This window comes from Rhinopithecus roxellana, chromosome 7 (assembly GCF_007565055.1).
Source record: "Rhinopithecus roxellana isolate Shanxi Qingling chromosome 7, ASM756505v1, whole genome shotgun sequence".
Classification (NCBI taxonomy): Eukaryota; Metazoa; Chordata; class Mammalia; order Primates; family Cercopithecidae; genus Rhinopithecus; species Rhinopithecus roxellana.
In genome coordinates this window covers 28,914,089-28,942,037 of record NC_044555.1, presented here as the reverse complement: position 1 = coordinate 28,942,037, position 27,949 = coordinate 28,914,089, and the positions used below count along the sequence as shown (strand labels likewise).

General features: G+C 40.9%; 1 pseudogene; it reads left to right on the top strand.

Moving 5' to 3' along the window:
• The first annotated feature begins 13,482 nt into the window (after positions 1–13,482).
• Positions 13,483–14,258, top strand: LOC104657847 (annotated as a pseudogene).
• The last annotated feature ends 13,691 nt before the right edge of the window (positions 14,259–27,949 follow it).

Below are 27,949 nucleotides of genomic sequence, written 5' to 3'. Positions count from 1 at the left end.
TATAGGCACACAACCACCACACCTGGCTAATTTTTGTATTTTTAGTAGAAATGGGGTTTTACCATGTAGGCCAGGCTGGTCTCGAACTCCTGACCTCAGGTGATCCACCTGCCTGAGCCTCCCAAAATGCTGAGATTACAGGTGTGAGCCACCGTGCCCGGCTCTAAGACAGAATTCTAAAGTGCACTTCCAAGGGAGAGCAAGTCAAGTCTACTTTAAGGTTGAGAAGAGGGTCATTTGAAACTTGGGGAGAGGGTTCCAGGGGCAGGTTGCCCATGGGGAGGCTTCAAGGGGTCCAGGCAGCAGGAGATGGTGGAGACATTCACAGAGTGTGACGGGGAAAGACAAGTGGAAAGGGAAAGAAAAGTGTATGAAACGTATTTGTCTACTTGGGAAATTTCCCCTGCTTCAGTTCATAGCCACTAGACTATTTTGTGGGGTGTCACGGTTCTAGATACCGAGTGATCACTGCTGTGGGCTGTGAGCAGAGCTTTAACAAGCAGTGGGGCTCGCTGATTACTTATTAGTAGTAGTAGAAATAGTAGAGAAAGGATCTCACTATGTTGCCAGGAGTTCAAGACCTCCTGGCCTCAAGCAATCTTCCTACCTCGGCCTGTCAAAGTGCAGGGATTACAGGCATAAGCCACCATGTCCAGCCTGATTTTCTCTTCATGATGTCGTGCATTTCCTCCATGTTTCGTTTTCTTCAGTTGCTCCAAGGTTACTCTCGGCTTTCTGCCACTTAAGAAGACAACCCAGCCCAGCCACACAGGTAAGACACTCAAAGGTGGACTGACTTCTCAGACCACATAAATGCTAAGGATTCAAATGGGCCCGAGTGAAATTCTAAGGCACATTCTCTGGCATTTTTTCAGACATTACCAGATTCACTCTAGTCTAGAACATCAAACGGTCCATTTTAACCGTGCATTCCTCCCGAGACAAAGCATGTGTCTATAAAAGGCCCCTGCTGCTCAGTGAGAGGAGGGCGACCTTGCAGCGTACAGAAACCAATAAAGCACTTTGAGTCTGGCAAAACCCCAGCCCATCATGGCTCCTCAGATGTTACTTTTAGTTAAAAAAAAAAAAAAAAAAAAAAAAAAAAAATCAGATGCATTTGCCATGGGAACAGCAATGGAAGGTCACTCTCTTCTGTACTTATTTTTATGTGTGTGGGTCGCTGAGCCCTCATCCTCCTCCGGCCGGCTCTCTTCAAGCTACCCCCTCATTCCCATGTTGTCAGCCCTGCCTCTGCCTCTTCTTCCAGCCAGTTTCAGCTCACCCTCCAACTCTTCCCTTGCCCTCCCTTTGCTTAACAGAAGCTTTCAGGGGGAAAGGCAATGAATATTGTTTTTGCAGAGGCAAAATCGGTCTTCTCTGTGAGCTGGACAGTGTTGCAAAGGCGTGGCTGGTCAGAAAGGGCACTGGTGCAGGAGGGAGGCAGGAGACCTGGGTCTAGTCCCAGCTCTGTCCCCAACCGGCAGGGAGACTAGGGACAAGCCACTTTCCTTTGGGCTCAGGCTTCCTTGTCTGTAAAACAAGGAAGTTCCCTATTTGTAGAAACTCAGGAATATTGTTAGTAATCAAGAAAATGAGTTTGGAGGGTTGAAGGCATAGTTGTCCTGAAACAATCATCCTTTTCTAAAGCCTGAAATTAAAACAGTACAATTTTTTACATTGTAAAATTACTTGCTCATTAGAAACAACGAAAGCATCTCTCTCTCTCTCTCTCTCACACACACACACACACACACACACACACACAGTGAGAAAAGTCAGAATTATCTAAAATCTCTTCATTCAGAACAAGATTATTCTTAGGAGATCTATCAGTGTCGCCTTAATAAATCTTCCTTCTTTTTTTTTTTTTTTTTTTTTGAGACAGAGTCTCACTCTGTTGCCAGGCTGGAGTGCCGTGACATTATCTATCTCAGCTTACTGCAACCTCTGACTCCTGGTTCAAGCAATTCTCCTGCCTCAGCCTCCAGAGTAGCTGGGATTAAGACATGTGCCACCATGCACAGCTAATTTTTGTATTTTTAGTAGAGATAGGGTTTCACCATGTTGGCCAGGATGGTCTCAGTTTCCTGACCTTGTGATCTGCCCGAATCGGCCTCCCGAAGTGATGGGATTACAGGCATGAGTCACCACACCCGGTCAGACAAATCTTCCTTCTAAAGGCACGGTGCCCAGAGAAGTCTTTAGCACCCCAAAGTAACAGATAAACATTTGAACTGGCTATGTTCGTTACAGCATTATTTACAAAAGCCAAGATGTGAAATTAACCTAAGTGCCCATTAGTAAACGGATAAAGAAAATGTGGTATATACGCAAAATGGAATGCTATTCAACCTTAAAAAAGAAGAAAATTCTGTCATTTGTGGCAACATGGATGAACTTGGAGGTTACTATGTTAAGTGAAATGAGCCAGGCACAGAAAGACCAGTACCTCATGATCTCACTCACATGTAGGATCTAAAAAAAGTTGAATTTATAAGAGAGAGTGGAATGGTGGTTCCCAGGATCTGGGGGTGAGGGGTATTGGGGAGATGTTGATTAAAGGGTACAAAGTTTCAGACAGAAGAAATTGGGTTTTTAGATTTCTTGTACAGTATGGTAACTATAGCTAATAATGTGTATTATGGCCAGGTGTGGTGGCTCACCCCTGTAATCCGAGCACTTTGGGAGGCGAGGTGGGCAGATCATGAGGTCAGGAGTTCGAGACTAGCCTGACCAACATGGCGAAACCCTGTCTCTACTAAAAATACAAAAATTAGCCAGGCGTGGTGGCACGCACCTGTAATCCCAGCTACTCAGGAGACTGAGGCAGGAGAATCGCTTGAACCCGGGAGGCAGGGGTTGCAGTGAGCTGAGATCTCGCCATTGCACCTCTCCAGCCTGGCAACGAAGCAATACTCCTTCTCAAAAAAAAAAAAAAAAATAATGATAATAATAATAGTGTATTTTACATTTCAAACTTGCTGAAAGAATAAATTTCAAATGTTCTCAACACAGAAAATAATATGTGAGGTGGCGGATATGTCAATTAGTTGATTTAATCATTCCCCATTGTACGCATATATCGAAACATCACATTGTCCCATACAAAAACGTACAATTTTACTTTGCCAATTAAAACACATAATGAAAAGCTTCAATTGCCTAAATACTGAACACATTCTGTGCAATAAAAATCAACAGAAACAAAGGTAAGGATTTATGTGTCATATTTATCTTGTGTCAAATCGACCTGGTGAAGTAGAATAAATTTGGGATGTGAAATTAGAATAACAGCGTGCTTGTCCTAACCCAGCCTTTTACTGGCTATATTTGTCAGAGTCAAGCTGTTTTTTTCTCCATTTGTTCCTTGCTTCCCTCAACAAAGACATGTGCACGTGCATGCACACATGTACATGTATACACACAGATCTTCCTTCTCGTTTTTTGCCCTGACTGGGTCCCTGGAGATTAACCTTTATGGACTGCATCACCCTTGGCCTAGGGCTTTTTATGAAGTTTGGTCAATGGGAGGCACCAACTGGAGACAGGAGGGTGGGAGGAGAGAAAGGTGTATTTATTCTCCACCTTCTATCTCTCCCTCCCTGGTAAGATGTGATTTTGACAGTTCCTTTGTTCCAGTGTCTATAGCCACAGCTCTGCCAGGAAGCCCTTCTTCCAAGACTGCAGGTCTCATCTTCTCTGATAATCCCTACTGCCTCCCCTTGCCCTTGCTGGCCCAGGGAAGGAAAGGCCACAGCAATTCCCCACCATACTCTATCAGCCTGCCCACATCGATGTAAACAATCTCTTCATTCAACTCCCTTTGGTTACCCTGTTGAGTGCACCATCTGTTTCCTGCCAGGATCCTGCCTGATACAGAGTCTAGCCAGTAAACAGAACCCTCTTGAGTGTTTAACCCAGAGCACTTTAATGCAGGAAGCTGGTTATTCAGGTAAAGGAATTGCTGAGAAGCCAAACAGGCCACTTGGCAACTCAGAGATTAGCAACAGCAGGAAGCCACAAAAACAGAGGGAGAAGGGGAGGAGCCCATGACCCAGGCACTGAGGAACAGGAGTCAACCAGTGAAAGCTGTCACCAGGACGGGTCTGTCCTTGAAGGGAAAAGCCATAGCCCCTGTGGGAGAAGCCATTAAGGGCAGGGAGGGGTGGTCTAGCTTTCCCCTCCGAACCATTCCTTCCATTGGCTGCACCCAGGCAGCCGACACAGGAGCTTACTCAGAAAATTGGCCTGCAGGGGTCAACCCTCCTGCCCTACAAAGTGGAACTGGAAAACGATACAAAAGTAAATTGAGAGCAAGTAGGTCCAGAACCAGCATAATGGCTGTAACACCTTGGGCTAGTTACTAAACCACTCGGAGCTTTCCTGTCCTTACATACAAAAGAAGATGGTTAATACTTTACTTATTTCATGGGATGCTCTGAACCAAAATGAAATGAGCTAGAGGATGTAGGAGTGTTTGGTAAATTCTGAGGTGCTACACAAAATAAGGTGTCAGAGGGGCCTGAAGTTGATGAGCCTGTCAGTTTCTAATACTATCGCTTTCATTCTTGGGCAATTGCTTTTAGTGTAATACCTCAACCAAAGAAATACCTTTGCCAGATCCATTCACTTAAACTGCCTATGAGCCTGTTTTGCAAGGAAAGGCAATTAAAGCGCAGGCTAACGAAATGATGGAATCATTTGTTTGTGACCAGGGTCTACTGGCTACCAAATCAGGAGGTCTGCAGGGGGCCTCAGCTACTGTCTTGCTCAGCCCAGACGCATCCTTGAGGATGTGTGCCAAACCCATTGTGGCACACTGAGAAAAGTGTGCCCCCTTAGCAGTCCCCATACCAGGCAGTCTCTAGGGAAGGATAGCAGAGAGCCAGATGGAAAACAGACACATCTCTACACAGGATTAGCTTCTATGACCCTGGGCTCTGGGGAAGCCAGAAGCCAAGCTGGGGAGTCAGCCGCCTGCACAGAATCGCCACCTCACCAGTAGGGATGCATTTGCTCGGCACTTGTTTATGAGGACGGTGGAGACTGCCTTCAGTATCTGCCTAGTCCTTCCAACTTCAGCCATTCATTTCTCCTCTGATCCTCTTCCCAGGTGAATCCTTTCTTCTTTCCACCTTTGTTTTAATATTCATCTTCAAGAGGGATCTGTAGCCAGGCTTTCGAATCAGTGTACTACATTCCCTTGGCAGTGGTTTTGGAATCTGGCTACATTTGGAAGCATCTTGGGAGATTTAAAAAATCCCAATGTCTAGGCCATACCAATATCAGAATCTCTGGAAGCTGGAGCTACACAACTGATTTTTTTTTAGCTTTTATTTTAGGATCAGGGGTACATGTGCAGGTTTTTTATGCAGGTAAATTGCGTGGCATGGAGGTTTGGCATACAGATAATTTCATCACCCAGGTAATGAGCATAGTACTCGATAGGTATTTTTTCTGATCCTCTCCATATTCCCACTCTTCACCCTCAAGTACACCCCAGTGTCTGTTGTCCCCCTCCTAGTATCCATGTGTTCTCATTTTTTAGCTCCCACTTATAAGCGAGAGTATATAGTATTTGATTTTGCATTAATTTGCTTAGGATAATGGCCTCCAGCTCCATCCTTGTTGCTGCAGAGGACGTGATCTCTTTCTATTTTATGGTTGCATAGTATTTTATGGTATGGTGTATAGTACCACATTTTCTTTAGTCTACCACTGATGGACATTTAGGTTGATTCCATGTCCTTACTATTGTGGATAGTGCTGTGATGAACGTACGCATGCATGTGTCTTCTTTTGGGGATATACCCAATAATAAGATTGTTTGGTCAAATGGCAATTCTGTTTTAAGTTCTTTGAGAAATTGCCACATTGCTTTCCACAATGGCTAAACTAATTTACACTGCTGCCAGCAGTGTATAAGCATTCCCTTTTCTCCACAACCTCACCCGCATCTGTTATTTTTTGACTTTTTAATCATAGCCATTCTGACTGGCGTGAGATGGTATCTCACCGTGGTTTGGATTTGCATTTCTCTAACGATTAGTGGTGTTGAACATTTTTTTCATATGCTTGTTAGCTGTGTATATGTCTTCTTTTGAGAAGTGTCTATTCAGGTCCTTTGCCCACTTTTTAATGGGGTCGTTTGTGACACTGGTATTTTTGTAAAGTTCCCCTAGGTGACGTGAGTGTGCAGCCAAGGTTAAGAGCCACTGTTTTAGGAGTAGAATTTAACTTCATCACATTGTGAAGCAAAACCATGCTCCTCCCTCTGAAGGAATGTCAGCCAGAGGCTTGTCGTAGGGCAAATAATCTAGAATCACAAGTGGGCTGCCTGAGAAGGAGCTTGCAGAGTGATGAATGGTCAGTTCCTTCCAGGGCAGGAGGCAACCCCAGACTACTGCACTTCTGGAGCAATTCACAACCCCACTATTACCACCCAGTCTGGCGCCAGACTATAGAAGACTATAGAAAACTATAGTCTTCTCAAAGTTGACTAAAGTCTTGGAATGGGGCAAGGAGAAGATATCAAACTCTCTTTGTATCATGGAAGCTTTGGACCAAGGGGACTCAGTTGATTTTAGACATTATCTAAAACGAGAAGAGGAGAAAATGTCGGCCTGAGAGGTTAAGTAACTTTTCTGCAGTCCCACAATGGGCTTTCGGCAGAGTTGGGATGGACTCCAGGTCTCCTTCCTCAAAATCGTGCCTCGGTTCTATTCCCCTCTCCCTGAATCGTCATGCTTCTGCTGGCATTTGAGCCCCCTTAGCAAAATTTTGAAGGCTTTTGAAATGATGATTCTTGTCCTAAGATCCAAATAAATAAGGCGGGACAGCGATAATGATTAGGAAATATTTATAGTTTTTCTGCGTGAGGCCTTCACATGCTGATTTGTTTACCTAGCATATAAACTGGAGCCTGTGGTGCTACTACACATGGAAGAAAAGTGTAAACATTCATCTCTGCAAGCAAGGAAAAGAAAACTTATTTTACTTGTGAGAAATAGGTAACATCACATTAATTTGAATAACGCTATCTTGTTAAACTGTAGCGGCTCACTGTGGATAATTTTTCAGCATTTGGGAAGAGAGAGAATTATCACTCACTTGGTTGAAAATGATTATGGAACTACTTTCAAGATTAAGTTTTATTTATTTATTTTTCTGAGACAGAGTCTCACTCTGTCACCCAGACTGGAGTGCAGTGGTGCTATCTCAGCTCACCACAACCTCTGCCTCCTGGGTTCAAGAGATTCTTCCGCCTCAGCCTCCCGAGTAGCTGGGATTACAGGCATATGCCACCACGCATGGCTAATTTTTGTATTTTTAGTACAGACAGGGTTTCACCATGTTGGTCTCGAACTCCTGACCTCAAGTGGTCTGCCCACCTCGGCCTCCCAAAGTTCTGGGATTACAGGCATGAGCCACTGGGCCCGGTCTTTAAGATTACATTTTTAAAAATATACATTTTGCTTTGGTGTTTTTGACAGCTAACATGAAATGATATCATGAAGACGTCTTACAGTTTCCGAGTTTTAGGAAGGGTTCAGTTTGAGCAGTGTGCTAATTGCCTTTATTTGTGAGACAGAAATGAGCGTATAAAGGCATAAAAGATATTGGAAACTTAGGCACTGACTTAGAGTTTTGAGACCTAATTTCTTCTCGTTACTGTGCTGCCTGAGTCCAAGAAGACTTACAGCCAATGATTGATTGAGACAAGTCTCAATCATTTTAGGAGGCTTATTTGCCAAAGTTAAGGACACATGCCCAGGAGACAGGTGTATGCCTTTCTCCAAAGATAATTTTGAGGGCTCCAAATTGAAAGGGGAAAGGGTGGGATATTGAGAAGTACATAATTTTCATGTAAGAGGGGTGTAGGGAAAAGCAGTCATTCATGCCTTTGTCTGGCTCAGTGAATCTGCATCTCTTTTTTTTTGCCTAAGATGACACAGGCAAATGAGGCAGAGGAAAAATGCTGGGAATCTGCATTTTACATAAGATAACAGAGACAAAATGGGGCAGGGGAGCAATCAGGTATGCATTCGTGTCTGTGGACGGTGGGGGAGGGGGTGTGTGTGACTGCACCTCTAAAGATAAGCTATCAATTTACCAAAAAGGTGCAGGAAAAAAAAAAAAAAAGATGCAGGAGTGAGTAAAAAGAGAGCCTAGTAACTCAAGTGAAAAAGGGCAAGATATATTAAAAACCAAACCTTCATGAAGGATCACCATGAGAATCTAGGAAGTAGTTTCTCTAACTGGAGCATGTTTTAGAAGCCCCTGGAGGGTTTATCGCTAGACACCACCTCCCAGAGTTTCAGATTCAGTGGTAAGTCTGGACCAGTTCTAACAAGCTGCATTTCTTTTTTTCTTTTCTTTTCTTTTTTTTTTTTGAGTCGGAGGCTTACTCTGTCGCCCACATCCAGGCTGGAGTGCAGCGGCGTGATCTCGGCTCACCGCAACCTCTGCCTCCTGGGCCCAAGCGGTTCTCCTGCCTCAGCCTCCCCAAGAAGCTGGGATTACAGGCATGCACCACCACGCCTGGCTAATTTTGTATTTTTAGTAGAGACGGGGTTTCTCCATGTTGGTCAAGCTGGTCTCAAACTCCTGACCTCAGGTGATCCGCCAACTTCAGCCTCCCAAAGTGCTGGGATTACAGGCGTGAACCACCGCACCTTGCCACAAGCTGCATTCATTTCTTTCTTTCTTTCTTTCTTTCTTTCTTTCTTTCTTTCTTTCTTTCTTTCTTTCTTTCTTTCTTTCTTTCTTTCTTTCTTTCTTTCTTTTTTTTTTTTTTTTTATTATTATTTTTTTTTTTGAGACGGAGTCTCGCTGTGTCGCCCAGGCTGGAGTGCATTGGCGCGATCTCGGCTCACTGCAAGCTCCGCCTCCCGGGTTCCTGCCATTCTCCCGCCTCAGCCTCCGAGTAGCTGGGACTACAGGCGCCCGCCACCGCGCCCGGCTAGTTTTTTGTATTTTAGTAGAGACGGGGTTTCACCGTGTTAGCCAGGATGGTCTCGATCTCCTGACCTCGTGATCCACCCGCCTCGGCCTCCCAAAGTGCTGGGATTACAGGCTTGAGCCACCGCGCCCGGCCTGCCTTCTTTCTTTCTTTCTTTCTTTCTTTCTTTCTTTCTTTCTTTCTTTCTCTTTCTTTCTTTCTTTCTTTCTTTCTTTCTTTCTTTCTTTCTTTCTTTCTCTTCTTTTTCTTTCTTTCTTTCGTTCTTTCTTTCTTTCTTTCTTTCTTTCTTCTTTCTTCTCTTTCATTCTTTCTGTCTTTCTTTCTTTCTTTCTTTTCTTTCTTTCTTTCTTTCTTTCTTTCTCTTTCTTTTTCTTTCTTTCTTTCTTTCTTTCTTTCTTTCTCTCTTTCTTTCTTTCTTTCTCTCTTTCTTTCTTTCTTCTCTCTCTCTTTCTCTCTCTCACTCTTTCTTTCCTTTTTTTTTTTTTTGATAGAGTCTTGCTCTGTCTCCCAGGTTGGAGTGCAGTGGCGCGATCTCGGCTCACTGCAACCTCGGCTTCCGGGTTCAGGTGATTCTCCTGCCTCAGCCTCCCCAAGTAGCTGGGACTACAGGCATCCACCACCAAGCCCGGCTAATTTTTGTATTTTTAGTAGAGACAGGATTTTGCCGTGTTGGTCAGGCTGATCTCGAACTCTTGACCTCAGGTGATCTGCCCACTTCGGCCTTCCAAAGTGCTCACTGGGCGTGCCTGGTCCACAAGCTGCATTTCTAACAATGCTGCCAGGTGCCGCTACTGGCCTTGGGGGGATGAGGGTGGGGCACAGACCCTTGAGAACTGCTGTTCTGAAGCAGTGTCTCTCAAACTGGGGTCTCTGACTGAGAATCTGAGAATGTTTAAAAATGTACCTGGGATTTGTTTAAATCAGGTATGGCGAGGTGACAGACACTGAAACAGCTGCCTTACAGTTAGGCAGAAAGAGTGAGGGGTCACAGTGGGCAAAAGCCTTTTGTTTTTTGCAGGAAGAAATGGGCAGGGCAAGGTGGGCAGTTTAGGGTTGGCTGCTTCGAATAAATAATTTCAGTGGGCTCTGGGCTATAGGCATAGTCTCTAGTTCAGTGCGTGGCCCTAGGGTGCTTTGGGGCAGGCTTGGTGTGTAAAAGTTAGATAAGGGAGGTGGTGGGGAGGTGGTGGAGGCGGTATGGGCTATGAATTGGTTAGTTTGCATGTGAAAGGTGCCCTGGGAGGCAACTTTTTTGCTATCTCTAGGAATTAGCTGGCCCCCAGAGGGGCAGTCTCCCTGGAATTAGCAAGGCCCCAAGATATCAGTATCATAAAATACAGAAAAATTGAAAACATGATTAATACAAAGAATAATTTTCTATTCTGTCTTTATTGTAATAATAATCTTCTTTTTTTGGGTACCAGTTGTAAAGACCACATTTTTTTCCTGGTGATAATTCCCAATTTAAAGATAGTTTCACAAAATGAAATTTAGTTTATGAACTCGTTGTCTCTAAAACTGTGAACTAAGGACCCTCAGAAATCCAAACATATATCTTTACACGTCCAAGGGAATTTTTTAAACCATTAAAAGGACTTCATACTTAACTTTGAGAAACATATTGTGTTGGCATTCACATTAATCTGTACTAACATCCCCCCTTCAGTCAATGAACAGCAGGCATTACCTTTTTATTGTTTATTATTATCATTTTTTTATTTTTCTTGAGACAAGATTTTGCTCTGTCTCCCAGGCTGGAGTGCAGTGGCATGACCACAGCTCACTGTAGCCTCGACCTCCTGGGCTCAAGTGATCCTCCTGCCTCAGCCTCTGAAGTAGCTGGGACTGCAGGCATGCAGCACAGTGCCTAGCTATTATTTTTATTTTTGTAGAGATGGGGGTCTCCCTATGTTGCCCAGGCTGACCTCGAAATCCTGGGTTCAAGGGATCCTCCTGTCAGGATTATAGTCATCAGCCACTGTGCTGGCCTTTTATTGTTTTCTTAAAATCAAACTTCTAAAAAACAGTATATAGGGCGTCAGAAATGCTAAAAAGCCATCAGATCATTGTCCCTATCAAGTCATTTCCTTTTCTTTGTCTTTTATCTGCTCACAAAACTCTTTATAAGCCCACAAGACTCTGCGTGTATGTGGATTTATGCGCATGCTTACACAACGGGTTTCACTAAGATACTCTGAATTTTATTTTCAGGAATGGTTGTATAGGTTACTCTACTACTTCAAACGTTATAACTAATTTTATCTGTGTGTGTGTTGGCGGGGGGAGGGTGGTGTCTTCCACAGTGTCCGTGTGGCAAGACAAATGGGGGAAAAAGTCCACTTTTTTCCCAAGAGAATCCAGTGTACCATGAGGATAAAAGTAGCGTCAGTTTTGTCGGTGCAATACACATTTGCTACTGCTCAATGAGCAGGTGACTATTTATAAAGTAACACTCTGCATTCGCTGCTCAGCATTGGAGGAGTTTCCTGAAAAATCACGGTTCCTTCCAAATTTTATTCAGGTCATTGAAGCTGAGGTTTTGGTGATACTTGAAATCATTTCTGAGCTGAAAAGTATATAGAATCCCCCAACAGAACCATAATGAAGTCTGGAAATTACTTGTGGCTGGGGTAGAGTTTTCCTGAGGGACTTAAAAAGCCTTAACTGTGTACCTAGCTGACTATAAGGGAAGCCATGCGCACTCCAGCAAAATAGAGCGATACACAATAAAACATTTCATGGCCCACAAACTGTCCCTTACTAATTTGGGTAACTGGGGCACAGAGTTTATTTTTGCTTATTTTACTTATTTTTGTTTTGCTGAAAACCTATGGCGTACTGAGGCATATCTACCTCACCTTTAGCACTGCTATTTTTCCAGCTTTTTTCATGTTTCTTCCTTCTCGAACTCTTTATTTCATTGACCCCCATGCCTGTGTTCCTGCCATTTCTTTCTTTTCCTATTATCAGTCGATAAATAATTAGATGAATATTAAATTCTATTGGCTAAGTATTTACTAATATTTCCTAACTTACACGGATAGGGAACAAGAAAGCATGACATATAGTGCCCCAGCATAAATTTCAATCTTTTGCTACTAGGTGCAGATTCCTTTTTCAATCCCCATGAAGCCTGACTTTCTGAAGACTGTAATTATTAGTAAAAGCATCAGCCAGTAGGAGCCTGCCTGGAGCAACCCTGCAAGGTAAAAATGCTGCAAGGGCTGGATCTGGTGACAGACAGTGGAGAAGGACATGGAGGGCCACAGAGGGCATAGGATTTGCGTTCCCAGAAGGAAGTGCTGGAATCAGGAGGAGAAGCACAGAAGGTCATTCCGAAATGAAGGAAGCATTTTCCTCTGTTCACAGCTGAAAATTGAATAGAAAGCTAGAGAGAATTTACAAAGATAGAGTTAGATATTCAGCTATTATGGTTTAGGCAATAAAATGGAGGAAAGGAATTTCGATTTATTGAAACCATACAGTGTACTAGGCACTTAACTACATTCTTTATGTATATGATCTCATTTAACCCTTTTAACAATCCTGTGGGCTAGCTATTACTCTTGCCATTTCATATTTAAGGAACTCATCCAAAGTCATACAGTTAGAAAATGGTAGTGTCAGGATATGCATCAAGGTCTTTCTGACTGCAGAGCCCACGCACTTCCCATCCTATCTTGCAGATGGCCCAGTTTGAGACTGAGGGGAACGTGCTGTAGGTATTTATGTCTACCTTGCAAGCCAGAGACTGTGCTCTTACATCAACTTGCATATCATCTGTCAGAGAAGTTTTGTGTGTGTGTGAATGTTTTATTGTTATTATTATTGTTGCTCTGATTCTGGAGGAAAATGTCTTTAGAATTTCAAATAACGCATGACTCATTTCCTGATATACACTGTCACCATGATTTCTTTTATGAAAATATTGAATGCAGGCTCTGGAAATAAGAAAGACTTTCTACACATGCACTGTAGAATAATGCTTAAGCTAAAAAAAAAAAGAGAGACAGAAAGGTGACCTTATTAACCCCGTCCTTTCCGCATAGAATTCCTGCAAACTGTCAGCATCCCACAAGATTCCACCCACCTGGCAAATCCTAGTGCCATACTTTGAACAAAGACATCTACCACAATAACATTCCAGACAGCTATTGAAACCATCTTTGGGATGCAGGGCTTTCTTGACCAGCTCTGAACAGTTGACCCTTGAACAACATGAGTTTGAACTGTGCACGTCCACTTATATGTGGATTGAAAATACAGTATTTAGGTGTGGGGGCTGGGGATCATATGACTCAGGTGTCCCCGAGCCCTGCTGCCTTCACATCCTGGGGCAGCCATGGGATGCCAGAGTGTGGTGACTGGTGGCCAATGGGTCTGAGGCTGTGTCTACTGCGGCTAAGATGACTGCCTTTCATGATTGGCCTTGACTTTTCCATACATTGTGTGACTCTTGCCCCATGGCCCTTTGGCTGACCTTACCGGAAGCCATGATGACAGCAGCCTTTTGCCATTAGATGCAGGGAGATGGTGGTGGAGGTGGATACAGCAGTCAGAGAACATCTGGCAGAGACAAATGTGGACTACCTGTTCATACAGAATAGGAGCTTATTGTAGAAAGTCTTTCTAGTGGTTACAGTTGGCAAGATTTAAAGGATTTTATGCAACAAGCAGAAGAAGTAACCTATGTTGATGCTCACAAGGAATGCACAAGTGAGGGCATTGAGTTTCACTCCTGTTTTGACATGAAGCATGCATTGGACAAACTGGATGGTGCAGAAATACTAAGCTTATTGAAGGTAAGCCAGGCACAAGCGATAGGCGATCCGATTCTGGAAGCAGATCCAGGTCTTGATCTAGAAGATGGTCACGAAGTAGGAGACACCGGAGCAGCCACAGTAGATCTCAAAGTATCTCAAAAAGTCACTCCTGATCCAGGTTGCGGAGCAAAGGTCGATCACGTTCTCATTCAAAAGGCAGGAAATCTAGCTCAAGGAGCAAATCTATGCCCAAATCTGATATAGGCTCCTATTCTCGTTCTCAAAGCAGATCTAAGGATGAGTATGAGAAATCTCCAAGCAGGTCTTGGTCTCGATCTTCCAAAGAAAGTGGAAAAGGTGATACGAAGTCAAAATACAGATCAAGGAGCCAGTCTCGTTCCAATTCACCCCTACCTGTTCCACCCTCAAAGGGTCATTCTGTGTCCTCTCCACCAAAAAGAGCTACTTCAAGATCCTGTTCTAGATCTCATTCAAAATAAAGATCAGGGTCCAGGTTGAGTTCCAGAGATTAATCCAGAACTCTTCATTCATTGCACACTATTTTGGAACACTTTTCTACTTGCTTAGGCAGTTGTTCTTCCATGTTTGTACTTGGCTTCTTTTGCACGAGGGATCTCCTGAAAACAGGAGCACACAGAAATTTGATTTATGGTCAAATTTGATGACAAAGATGAGGCTCTAAGGAAATGGTGGCATAAAGTCAAAGACCCTCTCCCTTCTTTGTAGAATTAAGGTAACTTCGATTTTACAGCTTTGGAGCTAAAATAACTTTTGTAAAGATTAAGCTCATTTAGATTTTTTTAAAAGTATTTCAGCAGGATCTGCTGCAGGGTTTTTTGTTGTTGTTGTTGTTGTTGTGTTGTTTGCTTATTTTTAAATTAACCATTTCAAACCTTGAATACTTAAGGCTTTAGAGGGACAACCCAATTTTCAATTATGTTTGCTTTTTTTTTTTTTTTTTTTTTTTTTTTTGAGACGGAGTCTCGCTCTATCGCCCAGGCAGGAGTGCAGTGGCCAGATCTCAGCTCACTGCAAGCTCCGCCTCCCAGGTTTACGCCATTCTCTCGCCTCAGCCTCCCGAGTAGCTGGGACTACAGGCGCCCGCCATCTCGACTGGCTAATTTTTTGTATTTTTTTTTTAGTAGAGACAGGGTTTCACCGTGTTAGCCAGGATGGTCTCGATCTCCTGACCTCGTGATCCGCCCGTCTCGGCCTCCCAAAGTGCTGGGATTACAGGCTTGAGCCACCGCGCCCGGCCTATGTTTGCTTTTTATAAAGCTTGAGTTATGTAAGATTTAAATAAAAGTTTGCTACCAAAAGAAAGAAAATATAGTATTCACAAGATGTGAAACCCAAGTATAGGGAGGGCCAACTTCTCATATACGTGGGTTCTGCAGGGCTGACTGTGAGACTTGAGTATGTGTGAATTTGGGTATACCCCGGGGACCTTGAACCAATCCCCTGCATATATCAAGGGACAACTATACTGAGGTATAAAGCTGTAAAAGTGTCCTAGTGCACAAGAGGAGGATCTTGAATTTCCTGCTGTAGGACCACACATGGGTAATATGCACATTTTCATTCAGTAGGTGAATCAGATGTATAGAAATGGCTCACACATGCTGCCACCCACTTAAGCTGTACCAGTGACAGCTATCTGGGAAGGATACCAACTCTTTTTTTCCCAGCCCAGAAGCAGTCTTAGCCCTTCTTCATGCTCGGCACCTATTGATTGGAACAGTCACTTAAGATGAAATGCATTTGCCATTCCTGATCTAAAAACATTCTTTCTGAAAAAAAAAAAAAAAATTCATGTGGACATGATTCAAATGTATGTTACAGTTATCTTTTAGAACTGTGCCTAGCCTCAAGTAATTGATAAAACCTTCCTTCAGAGCCTCAACCACTCCCAACCCCCTGCAGTGCATACTATCTAAACATCCAGCTGGCATTTACCATAGGCTTATTGAACTTTTATTTATTTTCTTAGGTATATAGGATTGCAGACCCCTCACCAATGGGGTTATGCTATCTCATCCTATCTCTCTGTTATGCTGTCATATAGTGCCGTGCTTTGTTTATGTAAGGTGTTCAGAACCGTGCATGATGATGTTAAGATAATGCTTGAGGTCAGGCGTGGTGGCCCACACCTGTAATCCCAGCACTTTGGGAGGCTGAGGCAAGTGGATAGTTTGAGGTCAGGGGTTCAAGACCAGCCTGACCAACATGGTGAAATCCCATCTCTACTAAAAATACAAAAATTAGCCGGGCGTGGTGGTGGGTGCCTGTAATCCCAGCTACTCCGGAGGCTGAGGCAGGAGAATCGCTTGAACCTGGGAGGCAGAGGTTACAGTGAGCTGAGATGGTGCCATTGCACTCCAGCCTAGGTGACACAGTAAGACTCCATCTCCAAAAGAAAAAAAAAAAGCTAATGCTTTATGGAGAGCATTTGGAAGTAGAAGTAATAAAAGCACTAAGATGGTGCAGATGGCCCAGCATTGATTTTGGGTTACCATTATTGAAGAACAACTCAGCTTCCACTCTTAATGCTCATGGGTCAGCAGTGTTGCTTTGCACAGGAAAGGAGAAATATTCTAACAGAATGTTCAATTTTATTGTAAGTCTGACCCAGAGGAAAAGGGAGAGAGACAGGCCCAGGACCTGTCTATCGGTTGCTTTGTGGTGGAAAACAAGGTCATCAATGCGTGACAGGACCTCTCCAAGACAGCTAGGCTCATGGGGCATCCTTCATGGATCTCTGAGGTGTAACGAGATTTGTAAAGCTACCACTTCTCGATGGCTTGCTTCAAGTTTTCCTCTGCTCTATCAGTTGTGGCCAGAAACCTGGATTAGGGGTCTCAGCCGTTGAGCCCTCTGCCCAGGGTGAGGCATCCTATCTGCTCCATCTGTCCATGAGGCTTCCTAATCATCCTCTGCTCTTTTTTTCTTTTTCTTTTATTTCTTTTTTTGAAACAGGGTCTTGCTCTGTCACCCAGGCTGAAGTGCACGGATGCCATCTCAGCTCACTGCAGCCTAAACTGCCAGGCTCCCACCTCAACCTCCCGAGTAGCTAGGACTACAAGAGCCACCATGCCCAGCTAATTTTTTTATTTCCTGTAGAGACAAGGTCTTGCTATGTTGTCCAGGCTGTTCTCAAACTCCTGAGCTCAAGCAATCTTCCCTCCCATCTCGGCCTCCCAGAGTGCTGGGCTTACAGGTGTGAGCCACCGTACCCAGCCTCTGTGTTGTCTTGGCTCTCTGCCTTGACATATGAGCCCCGCATAGTAGCACTGAGTTTCCCTTGGGTACTCCCTCAGCCCTTAGCCTGTGCTTAGCACTTTAGGCAAGAGCCTCTTCTGCCAGTATTTTCAGCAATAAAAGAGGTGTATTTATCAGATATATGTTATATATATCTTATATCATATATATGTATGTGTGTGTATTTATTTCTTCAAATAACATTCTATCGTATAATCTTTTTTGGAGGGATACTCTTTTTTATTTGACAAATAATAATTGTGTTTATTTATGGGGTACAATGTGCTGTTTTAATCTACGTATATGTTATAGAAAGAGTCAATCAAGCTAATTAACATATTCATCAGCTCACTGCTTTAGAAACAGCAATCCTTCCTCAGACAGTGTCCGCACAGCAATTCTATACCGCACGGAGGGTCATTTCAAAGTTCTGTGAGGGAGAAAGGGCCTCCAGTGAGCGAGTATGAAGAAATGTCGTTTTCCAAACCTTAGTCTACTTCATATAATATGGTTTTCTTCCCTTGATTATTGGGACACGTTTTTAAAGTACAGACAAAGTACAGAGAATAATGTAACAAACACTAAGTATGCAAAGCACATAACTGAATTTTGTCATTTGCTTCTGATCTTTTAAATACAAGAAAAAGATTACAGATGGAGTTCAAAGTGTCTTTGTACTCCTTCAGAGCCACTTACCTTTCTTCTTTTCCATCCTGAATTTTGTGTGTATCTTTCCAGTTTGCGTTCCTATAATTTAATCATAAATGCATTAATTGCATGTTTCATACATTTGTATTTGTGCTTATGTAAATGGCATCATACCATACACATAATTGTACAATTTGTTTTTTTATTTCAACATATTTTAGCATAGTTTTGGAAGAGAGTTGGTTCATTTGTTACAGCTGTATGCTACTTCATTATATGAATATATTCCAACTTGATGAACATTAAGTTGGTAATAGATTTTGCTATTAACAATAATCCTGCAATGCATAATATATGTCTCCTTGAACACATGGATGAAAGTTTATCTGGGGCTACCTTAAAATGGAATTGCTAGGTATAGTTTCAACTTTACTACTGGTGCCAAATTGCATTTGATACTTCCATTAGCAGTGTTTGAGTGCTTCTAGTTTTCCAGACAACCATTAATACTTGATATTTTCTGACATTTTGTTTTTATTGATCTGATACATGTGAAATAGATCTAATTTTTGTCTTTGTTTGCATTTTGCTGGTTATTTGTGAGGTTGAGCCTCTTTTTATATGTTTATTGGCTCTTTGTATGCCCTCTTCCATTAATTGTTTGCTCATATCATTTACCCATTTTTTTCTGATTAGTTTACTTCTAATCAATATATAGAATATCCTCATCTATTCTGGATACCAATCATGTGATAGTTATATGCATTACAAATATAGCCTCCCAAAGGATTGTTCAACTTTTTTTTTTTTTTTTTTGAGATGGAGTCTCACTCTGTTGCCCAGGCTGGAGTGCAGTGGTGCAATATTGGCTCATCACAACCTCCGCCTCCTGAGTTCAAGTGATTCCCCTGCCTCAGCCTCCTGAGTAGCTGGGACTACAGGCACGTGCCACCATGCTTGGCTAATTTTTGTATTTTTAGTAGAGACAGAGTTTCACTATGTTGGCCAGGCTGGTCTCGAACTCCTGACCTTGTGATCTGCCTACCTCTGCTTCCCAAAGTGCTGGGATCACAGGCGTGAACCACCACACCCAGTCTTGTTCAACTTTTAATGTCATTCGTGATGTATTTTTATACAGAAGTTTAAAATTTTAATGTAGTCCAATTTATCAATATTTCCCTTTGTGACTTATGCTTTTTATGACATATACTGCATACACAAAGATACTCTAAATTTTTTGTAATAGTTTCTAAATTCTGATTTCTACAGTTAGATACATCCATTTAAAATCTGGTTTTTGTCAATACTAAGAGGTAAGAATTTTTTGTTTTCCACGTAGGGATAATCAAATCTCCTGATAGTAGTCATCAAATAGTTCAAAATTTCCCCTAACGATTTATAAGTCCATTTCTGTAGCAATCCCCATATATTCAGTCTGTTTCTGGGATTTCTCTTCTATTCCATCAATCTACTTATTTATTCTCATGCTAATATCACTCAGTTTTAATCACTGTAGCTTTATATAATTCTTTATTTCCAGAAGAGCAAATGTTCTTGCCCTGTATTTTTTCAGGAATGTCTTGGATTTTCATTAGTTTTACACTGTTATATGAATTTGAGAATTAGTTTGTTAAAATACTTTAAGTATTCTGGTATAATTTTAATTGAAGTTGCATTAATTTAGAGACTAACTTAGTAAGAATTGACAACCTTAAAATATTGAATCTTCTCATCCACAAACAAGCATACCTCTCTATGAAAGTGTTTTTCAACATCCCGCAATAACATTTGATATGTTTCCACATAAAAGTCTACACATAATTTGTTGTGCTTATTCCTGGTTATTTTATAGCGTTTTGTTATTGTAAATGATTTTTTTCCTATTGTATAGGTTGGTGCAAACGTTATTGCAGTTTTTGCCATTACTTTTAATGGCAACAGTTGTCAATTCTTACTAAGTTGGTCTCTGAATTAATGCAACTTCAATATTATGTAGTTTGTGATTACTGATGTATAGGAATTTCACTATTTCTATGATGACCCTTGTGGCCAGCAATCTTTTTTTGTAATATAAAAATTTTATTTATTTATTTTTCTTGTGAAATGTATCATACATAAAAAGAGCATACATAAGATACATGTACAACCTAAACAAGACTAATAACATGAACGTTCATTCACCCACTACTTTGCTCAAGAGGTACAATATTGTCAGTCCTTTTTAAACTTTCTGTGCTTCTTTAATCCCTTCTTTCTCCCTTCTGTCAAAGGTAATACTAGCCTGAACTTTGCGTGAATCTTTCCCTTGCCTTTTTTCAAAGTTTTAACACATATGTATATCCCTAAACAATGTATTATTTTTGAACTTTAAATAAATGCAACTCTACTGAATACATTCTTCTATGAGTCTTTTTTTTCCATTCAGTATTACACTGGTATCATTCATATTAATGTGTATAGCCACAGTTTATTTTTATTGCTATAGAATATTCCGTTTTATGAATATGCTATGCTGTTGATAGACGTCTGTGGGTTGCTTTTTTTCCTGTGACAGTCATGCTCTGAACATCCTCATGCATGTCTCATGGTAAAATCTATGGAGAATCCCTTGTCATAAATCATATGCATGCTCAGTTTTTCTGGGTAATCTCATTTGTTAAGTGCTTATTTTTTAAGTGCTTATAATAATTTATCCTCTATCAGTAGTTTATTATTTTTTAATTTTTATTTTTAGAGACCAGTTCTCACTGTGTCGCTCAGGCTGGAGTGCAGCTGGCGTGATCATAGCTCACTGCAACCTAGACCTCCAGGGCTCAAGTAATCCTCCCACATCAGCCTCTTGATAGCTGGGATTACAGATGCATAACACCACATCTGGCTAATTTTTAAAATTTCTTGTAGAGACGGGGATCTCACTATGTTTCCTAGGCTGGTCTCAAACTCCTGGACTCAGGCAATCCTCCCGCTCCTGGACTCAGGCAATCATCTTGCCTCGGCCTCCCAAAGTGCTGGGTTTATAAGCGTGAGCCACCACGCCTAGCCGACTTTATTGGAGTCTCCATTGCTACATTGTTTCCAGGTAACAGTTTGGGATTCTCGTTCCTGATAAGATACCATGATGGCTTTAAATTCCCTTTTTATTTCTGATACCTTGAGTTATCTTTTTCTTATTTTTCAGTCTGACTACATATTTATTTATTTATTTTTTTCTTTTTTTGAAATACGATCTCACTCTGTCATCCAGGATGGAGTTCAGTGGCATGAACACAGTTCACAGCAGACTTGAACTCTTGGGCTCAAGTGATTCTCCTGCCTCAGCCTCCTGAGTAGCTGTGTGACCACAGGTGTACACCAACACACCCCCTAATTTTTAAATTTTTTGTAGACACAAGGTCTTGCCATGTTCCCCAGGCTGGTCTCAAAGTCCTGGGCCCAAACAATCCTCCTGCCTTGGCCTCACAAAGTGCTGAGATGCACCCAGCCGAAATTTCCGTGGTTTTTTTTTTTTTTTCCTGATATTTTATCTAGGGTTTCTACGGGTTTATTGTGGTTGAAAGTATGCTTTCCATAGCTCCTTGGTTGATATCCTTAACTGGAAGTCTTGTCCTTTTCCCCTGACTGTATAATTTTAGATATGCTTCTTATGGTCTCTGAAAATCCATGTTAACAATGAAGAAAAGAAATAACAACACCTGTATGGCATGACATCAACCTAAAGAAGTTGAAGGTTTCCATCAGTTCAGTTCCTTTAGGCATACAGTGACCATCTCTGAGTACACATTGGGCTGCGTGTACTTGGGTCTCCAGGCCCTTTCATCCCAATTAATGCCTAAGTACTTGCCAATTTCACACTGTCCTCACACACCAAACTTTTTTTTTTTTTTTGTAAAGACGAGGTCCCACTATGTTTCCTAGGCTGGTCTTGAACTCCTGGACTCAAGCAATCCTGCCACCTCGGCTTCCCAAAGTGTTCAGCTTACAGGCATGAAGCCACCGTGCCCGGCCTTCACAGTAAACTTTTGATTATCCCTATTCTGTACTCTTTTAACTGTGGTGCAGATTTGAAACAGGCTCGGGAAGGGGAACATCACACACCAGGGCCTATCATGGGGAGGGGGGAGGGGGGAGGGATTGCATTGGGAGTTATACCTGATATAAATGATGAATTGATGGGTGCTGACGAGTTGATGGGTGCAGCACACCAACATGGCACAAATATACATATGTAACAAACCTGCACGTTATACACATGTACCCTAGAACTTAAAGTATAATAAAAAAAAAAAAATTAAAAAAAAAAAAAGAAACAGGCTGTTGTCTTTTTGTTTTTTACATTGTTCTGAAGTTTCTTTGTTTAAGAAGTTTATTGAGGTACACTTTACATATGTAAAATTTGTCCTATATAAATGTACAATTTGTTGATTTATAGTAAATTTATTCACTGGTGCAAACATCACTACAATCCGATCTTATAACAATTTCTTCATCCCAAAAAGTTCCACAGTACTCATTTTCAGTCCACTATCACACAAACCTCCAGTCTCAAGCAACCACTCTTCTTTCTGTATTCATAGTTGTACATTTCCTAGAAATTTCATGTAAATAGAATCATAAAATATGTACTCTTTTGTGTCTGGCTTCTATTATTACTGAGTATAATGTTTTTGAAGTTCATCCATGTTGTTATATACATAAACAGTTCATTTAGTTTATTTCCTTTTGTTGCTTAGTAGAATCCCACTGCATAGATATACCATATTTTGTTTATTCAATCACCAGTTAATAGACATTTAGGTTGTTTCCAGTTTCAAGCTATTATGGATAGTGTTGCTATGAACATTCACATACAAGTCTTTGTGTGGGCATGTGTTTTCATTTCTCTTGGTTATATACCCAGGAATGGAATTGCTGGGTTATGTGGTGATCACACGTACAACTTTTTAAGATGCTATCAAACTCCTTTCCAAAGTAGTTGTACCACATTATATTCCTATCAACTATTTTGAGGATATGAGTGTCTCCACATCCTTGCCAATTCTTTGTATTACCAATCTTTTTGATCATCACAATTCTAGTAGGCATGAAGTGATACATCATTGTGGTTTTAATTTGCATCTCAATTTCTATTTCCCCAGTGACGAATAATGTTAGTCATCTTTTCACACGCTCATTAGATATCTGTATATTATCTTTGGTGACATGTCTATTAAAATATTTTTTCAATTTTTATTGTGTTATTGCTTATTACTGAGATGTAAGAGTTCATTTAAATACAGACAAATCTCCTTTTATCTCATTTTATTGTGCTTCCCTTTAGAAGGCTTTACAGATGTTGCATTTTTTTTTTTTTTACAAATGAAAATTTGTGGCAACACTGAGTAAGGCGAGTCCATTGGTGCCATTTTTCCAATAGCATGTACTCATTTTGTGTTTCTGTCTTACATTTTGATAATTCTCACAATATTTCAGACTTCTTTTTTTCTTTGAGACAGAGTACCACTCTGTCGCCCTGGCTGGAGTGCAATGGCATGATCTCAGGGCTCACTGCAACCTCTACCTCCCAGGTCCAAGCGATTCTCCTGCCTCAGCCTCCCAAGTAGGTGGGATTACTGGTGTGCACCACCATGCCTGACTAATTTTTTGTATTTTTAATAGAGACAGGGTTTCACCATGTTGCCCAGGCTGATCTCAAACTCCTGACCTCAAGTGATCCACCTGCCTTGGCCTCCCAAAGTGCTGGGATTACAGGCGTGAACCACCGTGCCCGGCCAGACTTTTTCATTAGTATCCTATGTGTTATGGTGATCTGTGATCAGTGGTCTTCGATGTTACAATCATGCCCATATAAGACAGTGAAATTGAATGATATGCTCCACTGACCAGCCATTCCCCTGACTCTCTTCCTCTGCTCAGGCCTCCCTATTCCCTGGGACACAGCAATATTAAAATTAGGCTGATTAACAACCCTACAATGACCCGTACATGTTCAAGTGAAAAGAAGAGTCACATGTGTCTCATTTTAAGTTAAAAGCTAGAAATGATTAAGCTTAGTGGGAAAGGAGTGTCAAAAGCCAAAATAGACTGAAAGCTAGACCTCTTGCACCAAACAGCCATGTTGTGAATGCAAAGGAAAAGTTCTTGAAGGAAATTAAAAATGCTACTCCATTGAATAAGAAAGTGAAACAAGCTTATTGCTGATATGGAGAAAGTTTGAGTGGTCAGGATAGGAGATCAAACCAGCCACACCATTCCTTTAAGCCAAAGTCAAATCCAGAGCAAAGCCCTAACTCTCTTTCATTCTATGAGGGCTGACAGAGGTGAGAACGCTTCAGAAACTAGCAGAGGTTGGTTCATTTGGTTTAAAGAAAGAAGTTGCCTCACTAATATAAAAGTACAAGGTGCTAATGCAGAAGTTGCAGCAAGTTACCCAGAAAATCTAGCTAAGATCATTAATGAAGGTGGCTACACTAAACATCAAATTTTCAATGTAGGCAAAACAGCCTTCTATTGGAAGAAGATGCCATCTAGGACCTTTATAGCTGCAGAGGAGAAGCCAATGCTTGCCTTCAAAACTTCAAAAGACAGGCATCTCTTGTTAGGTAGGGGGCAATGCAGCTGGTGACTTCAAGGTAAAGCTAATGCTCATGTACCGTTCAGAAAATCCTAGGGCCCTTAAGAATTATGCTAAATCTACTCTGCCTGTGTTCTATAAATGGAACAACAAAGCCTGGATGACAACACATCTGTTCATAGTATGGTTTATAAAATATTTTAAGCCCATTGTTGACACCTACTGCTCAGAAAAAAAGATTTTTTTCAATATGTTGCATCTCATGGACAATGCACTTGGTCATGCAAGAGTTCTGATGGAGATGTACAAAGAGATTCGTGTTGTCTTCATGCCTGCTAACACAACATGATTCTGCAGCTCATATATTAAGGAGAAATTTTGACTTTCAAGTCTTATTATTTAAGAACTACATTTTGTAAGGCTATGGCTGCCATAGATAGTGATTCTTCTGATGGATCTGGGGCAAAATAAATCAAAAACCTTCTGGAAAAAATTTACCATTCTCCATGGCATTAAGAACATTTGCGATTCATGGGAGAAGGTCAAAATATCTACATTAACGGGAGTTTAAAAGAAGTTGATTCCAACCCTTATGGATGACTTTGAGGGATTCAAGACTTTAGTGGAGGAAGCAATTTCAGATGTAGCAGAAATAACAAGAAAACTAGAATTAGAAATGAAGCCAGAAGATGTGACTGAATTCCTGCCATCTCATGATAAAATTTGAATGGATAAGGAGTTGCTTCTTACAGAGGAGCAAAGAAAATTGTTTCTTGAGATGGACCCCACTCCTGGTAAAGATGCTGTGAACACTGTTGAAACAATGACAAAGGATTTAAAACATAACATAAACTTAGTTGATAAAGCAGTGGCAGAGTTTGAGAAGATTGACTCCAATTTTGAAAAAAGTTCTACTGTGGGCAAAATACTATTAAACAGCATTGCAGGCTACAAAGAAATCTTTCATGAAAGGAAGGACCGATCAATGTGGCAAACTTCATTGTTGTCTTATTTTAATAAATTTCCATAGCCAATCCAACCTTCAGCAGTCACCACCCTGATTAGCAGGCCATCAACACCAAGGCAAGACCCTCTTCCTGCAAAAAGATTACACCTTGCTAAAGGCTGAGATGATTCTTAGTACTTTTAGCAACAAAGTATCTTTAAATTAAGGTATGCATATTGTTTTTTTTTTTAGACACAATGCTATTGCACACTTACTAGACTACAATGTACTGTACATATAACTTTCATATGCACTGGGAAACCAAAAAATTTGTGGGATTAACCTTTTGTGATATACGCTGTTTTGTGGTAGTCTGGAATTGAACTGAACTTGCAATATTTCTGAGGTATGCCTATATTCTGGATATAAGCTACTTATGAGATATGTGATTTGACAACTTTTTCTTCAAGCTTCTGTCTTTATTTTGAAAATAACATTTAAAAAAAAAAGTCTGCAAGTACTGGCCGGGCTCAGTGGCTCATACCTGTAATCCCAGCACTTTGGGAGGCCGAGGTGGGCAGATCACCTGAGGTCGGGAGTTCGAGACCAGCCTGACCAACATGGAGAAACCCCCGTCTCTACTAAAAATACAAAATTAACCAGGCATGGTGGCACATGCCTGTAATCCCAGCTACTCGAGAGGCCAAGGCAGGAGAATCTCTTGAACCCAGGAGGCAGAGGTTGTGGTGAGCTGAGATAGCACCACTGCATTCCAGCCTGGGCAACAAGAGCAAAGCTCTGTCTCAGGAAAAAAAAACAAAAAAAGTCTGCAAGTACTGTGGCTTTATTTTTATTTGAAAGGCAAAAGTTTTAAATTTTGATGAAGTTCAATTTATAATTTTTTGATAATTTTATGAAACACAGCTTTGGTGTCATAACTAAGAAATCTTTGTCAGAGATCACAAAGAGTTTTGTCTTATAAGTTTTATAGTTTTAACTCCTACATTTAAGTCTATGATCTATTTTGATTTAATTCTTGTATCTTATGTGAGGCAAGGATTTAAGTTCTTCATCTTTTTATTGGTATATGGATACCCAATTGTTCTAGTAACACTCGTTGAAAGGTTATTCTTTCCCCATTGTATTGCTTTGACACCTTAGTTGAAAATCAATTGATCACAAATTTTGGGTCTATTTCTGGACTTTCTCCTTTTTTAAAAACTTATCTATATGTTTATCATCATGTCATCTGATATACAGTTTAAAAATCTTTCTCTGCCTGGCTTATTTCATTGAACGTAATGCTCTCCAGTACAATCCATGTTGTTGCAAATGACTGGATCTCATTTTTTATGGCTGTATAGTACTCCATTGTGTACATTTTATTTTATTTTATTTACTTATTTTTTTGAAATGGAGTCTCGCTCTGTCGCCCAGGCTGTAGTGCAGTGGCCTGATCTCAGCTCACTGCAAGCTCCACCTCCTGGGTTCATGCCATTCTCCTGCCTCAGCCTCCCGAGTAGCTGGGACTACAGGCGCCCGCCACCATGCCTGCTTTAGTTTTTGTATTTTTAGTAGAGACGGGGTTTCACCGTGTTAGCCAGGCTGGTCTCGATCTCCTGACCTCGTGATCTGCCCACCTTGGCCTCCCAAAGTGCTGGGATTACAGGCGTGAGCCACCGCGCCCGGCCTGTACATTTTCTTTATCCATTCATCTGTTGATGGACATTTAGATTGTTTCCAAATTTTAGCTATTGTAAACAGTGCTGCAGCCAACAGAGGAGCGCAGCTAGCTCATGTGCCCCATAGAGATATACACTATGTACCCACAAAAACTAAAAAAAAAAAAAAAAAAAAAAAAAAAAAAAAAAAAAAAAAAATTTAAACCTATCATTTCCCAATAAGAACTGTCTTAACTACATCCCATACACTTTGATATGCTGTTTTGACAAAGGTACCAAGAACATACACTGGGGAAAAGTGAGTCTCTTCAATAACTGGTGCTGGGAAAACTGGATATCCATATGCAAAAGAAGGAAATTAGACCTTAGCTCTCACCATATAAAAAATTAAATCAAAATGGATTAAAAACTTAAATCTAAGACCTCAAACTATGAAACTGCTGCAATAAAACATTGGAGAAAATCTTCAGGACATTGGTCTGGGCAAATATTTCTTGAGCTATGTTTTTAGTTTTATTCATTTCAACATATTTTCTAATTTCCCTTGTGATTAGTTCTTTGATTCATGTGTTATTTAGAAGTGTATTTTTAAATCCCAAGTATTTGGTATTTAGCAGGTTTGTTTTCTGTGGTTGATTTATAATTTAATTCTGTTGTGGTCATAAAACATACTTTGTATGTCTTTAATTTATTGAGAGATATTTTGATCTAGTCTAGGGTCTATCCTGAAGAATGTTTCATGTGTGCTTATAAAGAATGTGAATCCTTCTGTTTTTAGGTGAATAAATAAACCATATATATATTCACACACACACATAACCTATATACGTTAAGTTAAATTAGTTGATATTGTTAAAATCTATATACTTGCTGATTTTCTTTCTAGTTGTTTTATCAATTACTGAGAGAGACATATTGAAATACCCAACAAGAATGTTTGAATTTTCTATTTCTGCTTTCAGTTTTGTCAGTTTTGTAAAATGTATTTTAGAAGTCTTTTTAAAGCTGCATTTACATTTTCAATTCTTATATGTTCCTGATGTATTGAGTCTTTTATCATCATTAAATGTCTGTTTTCATTTCAAGTGATAATTCTTT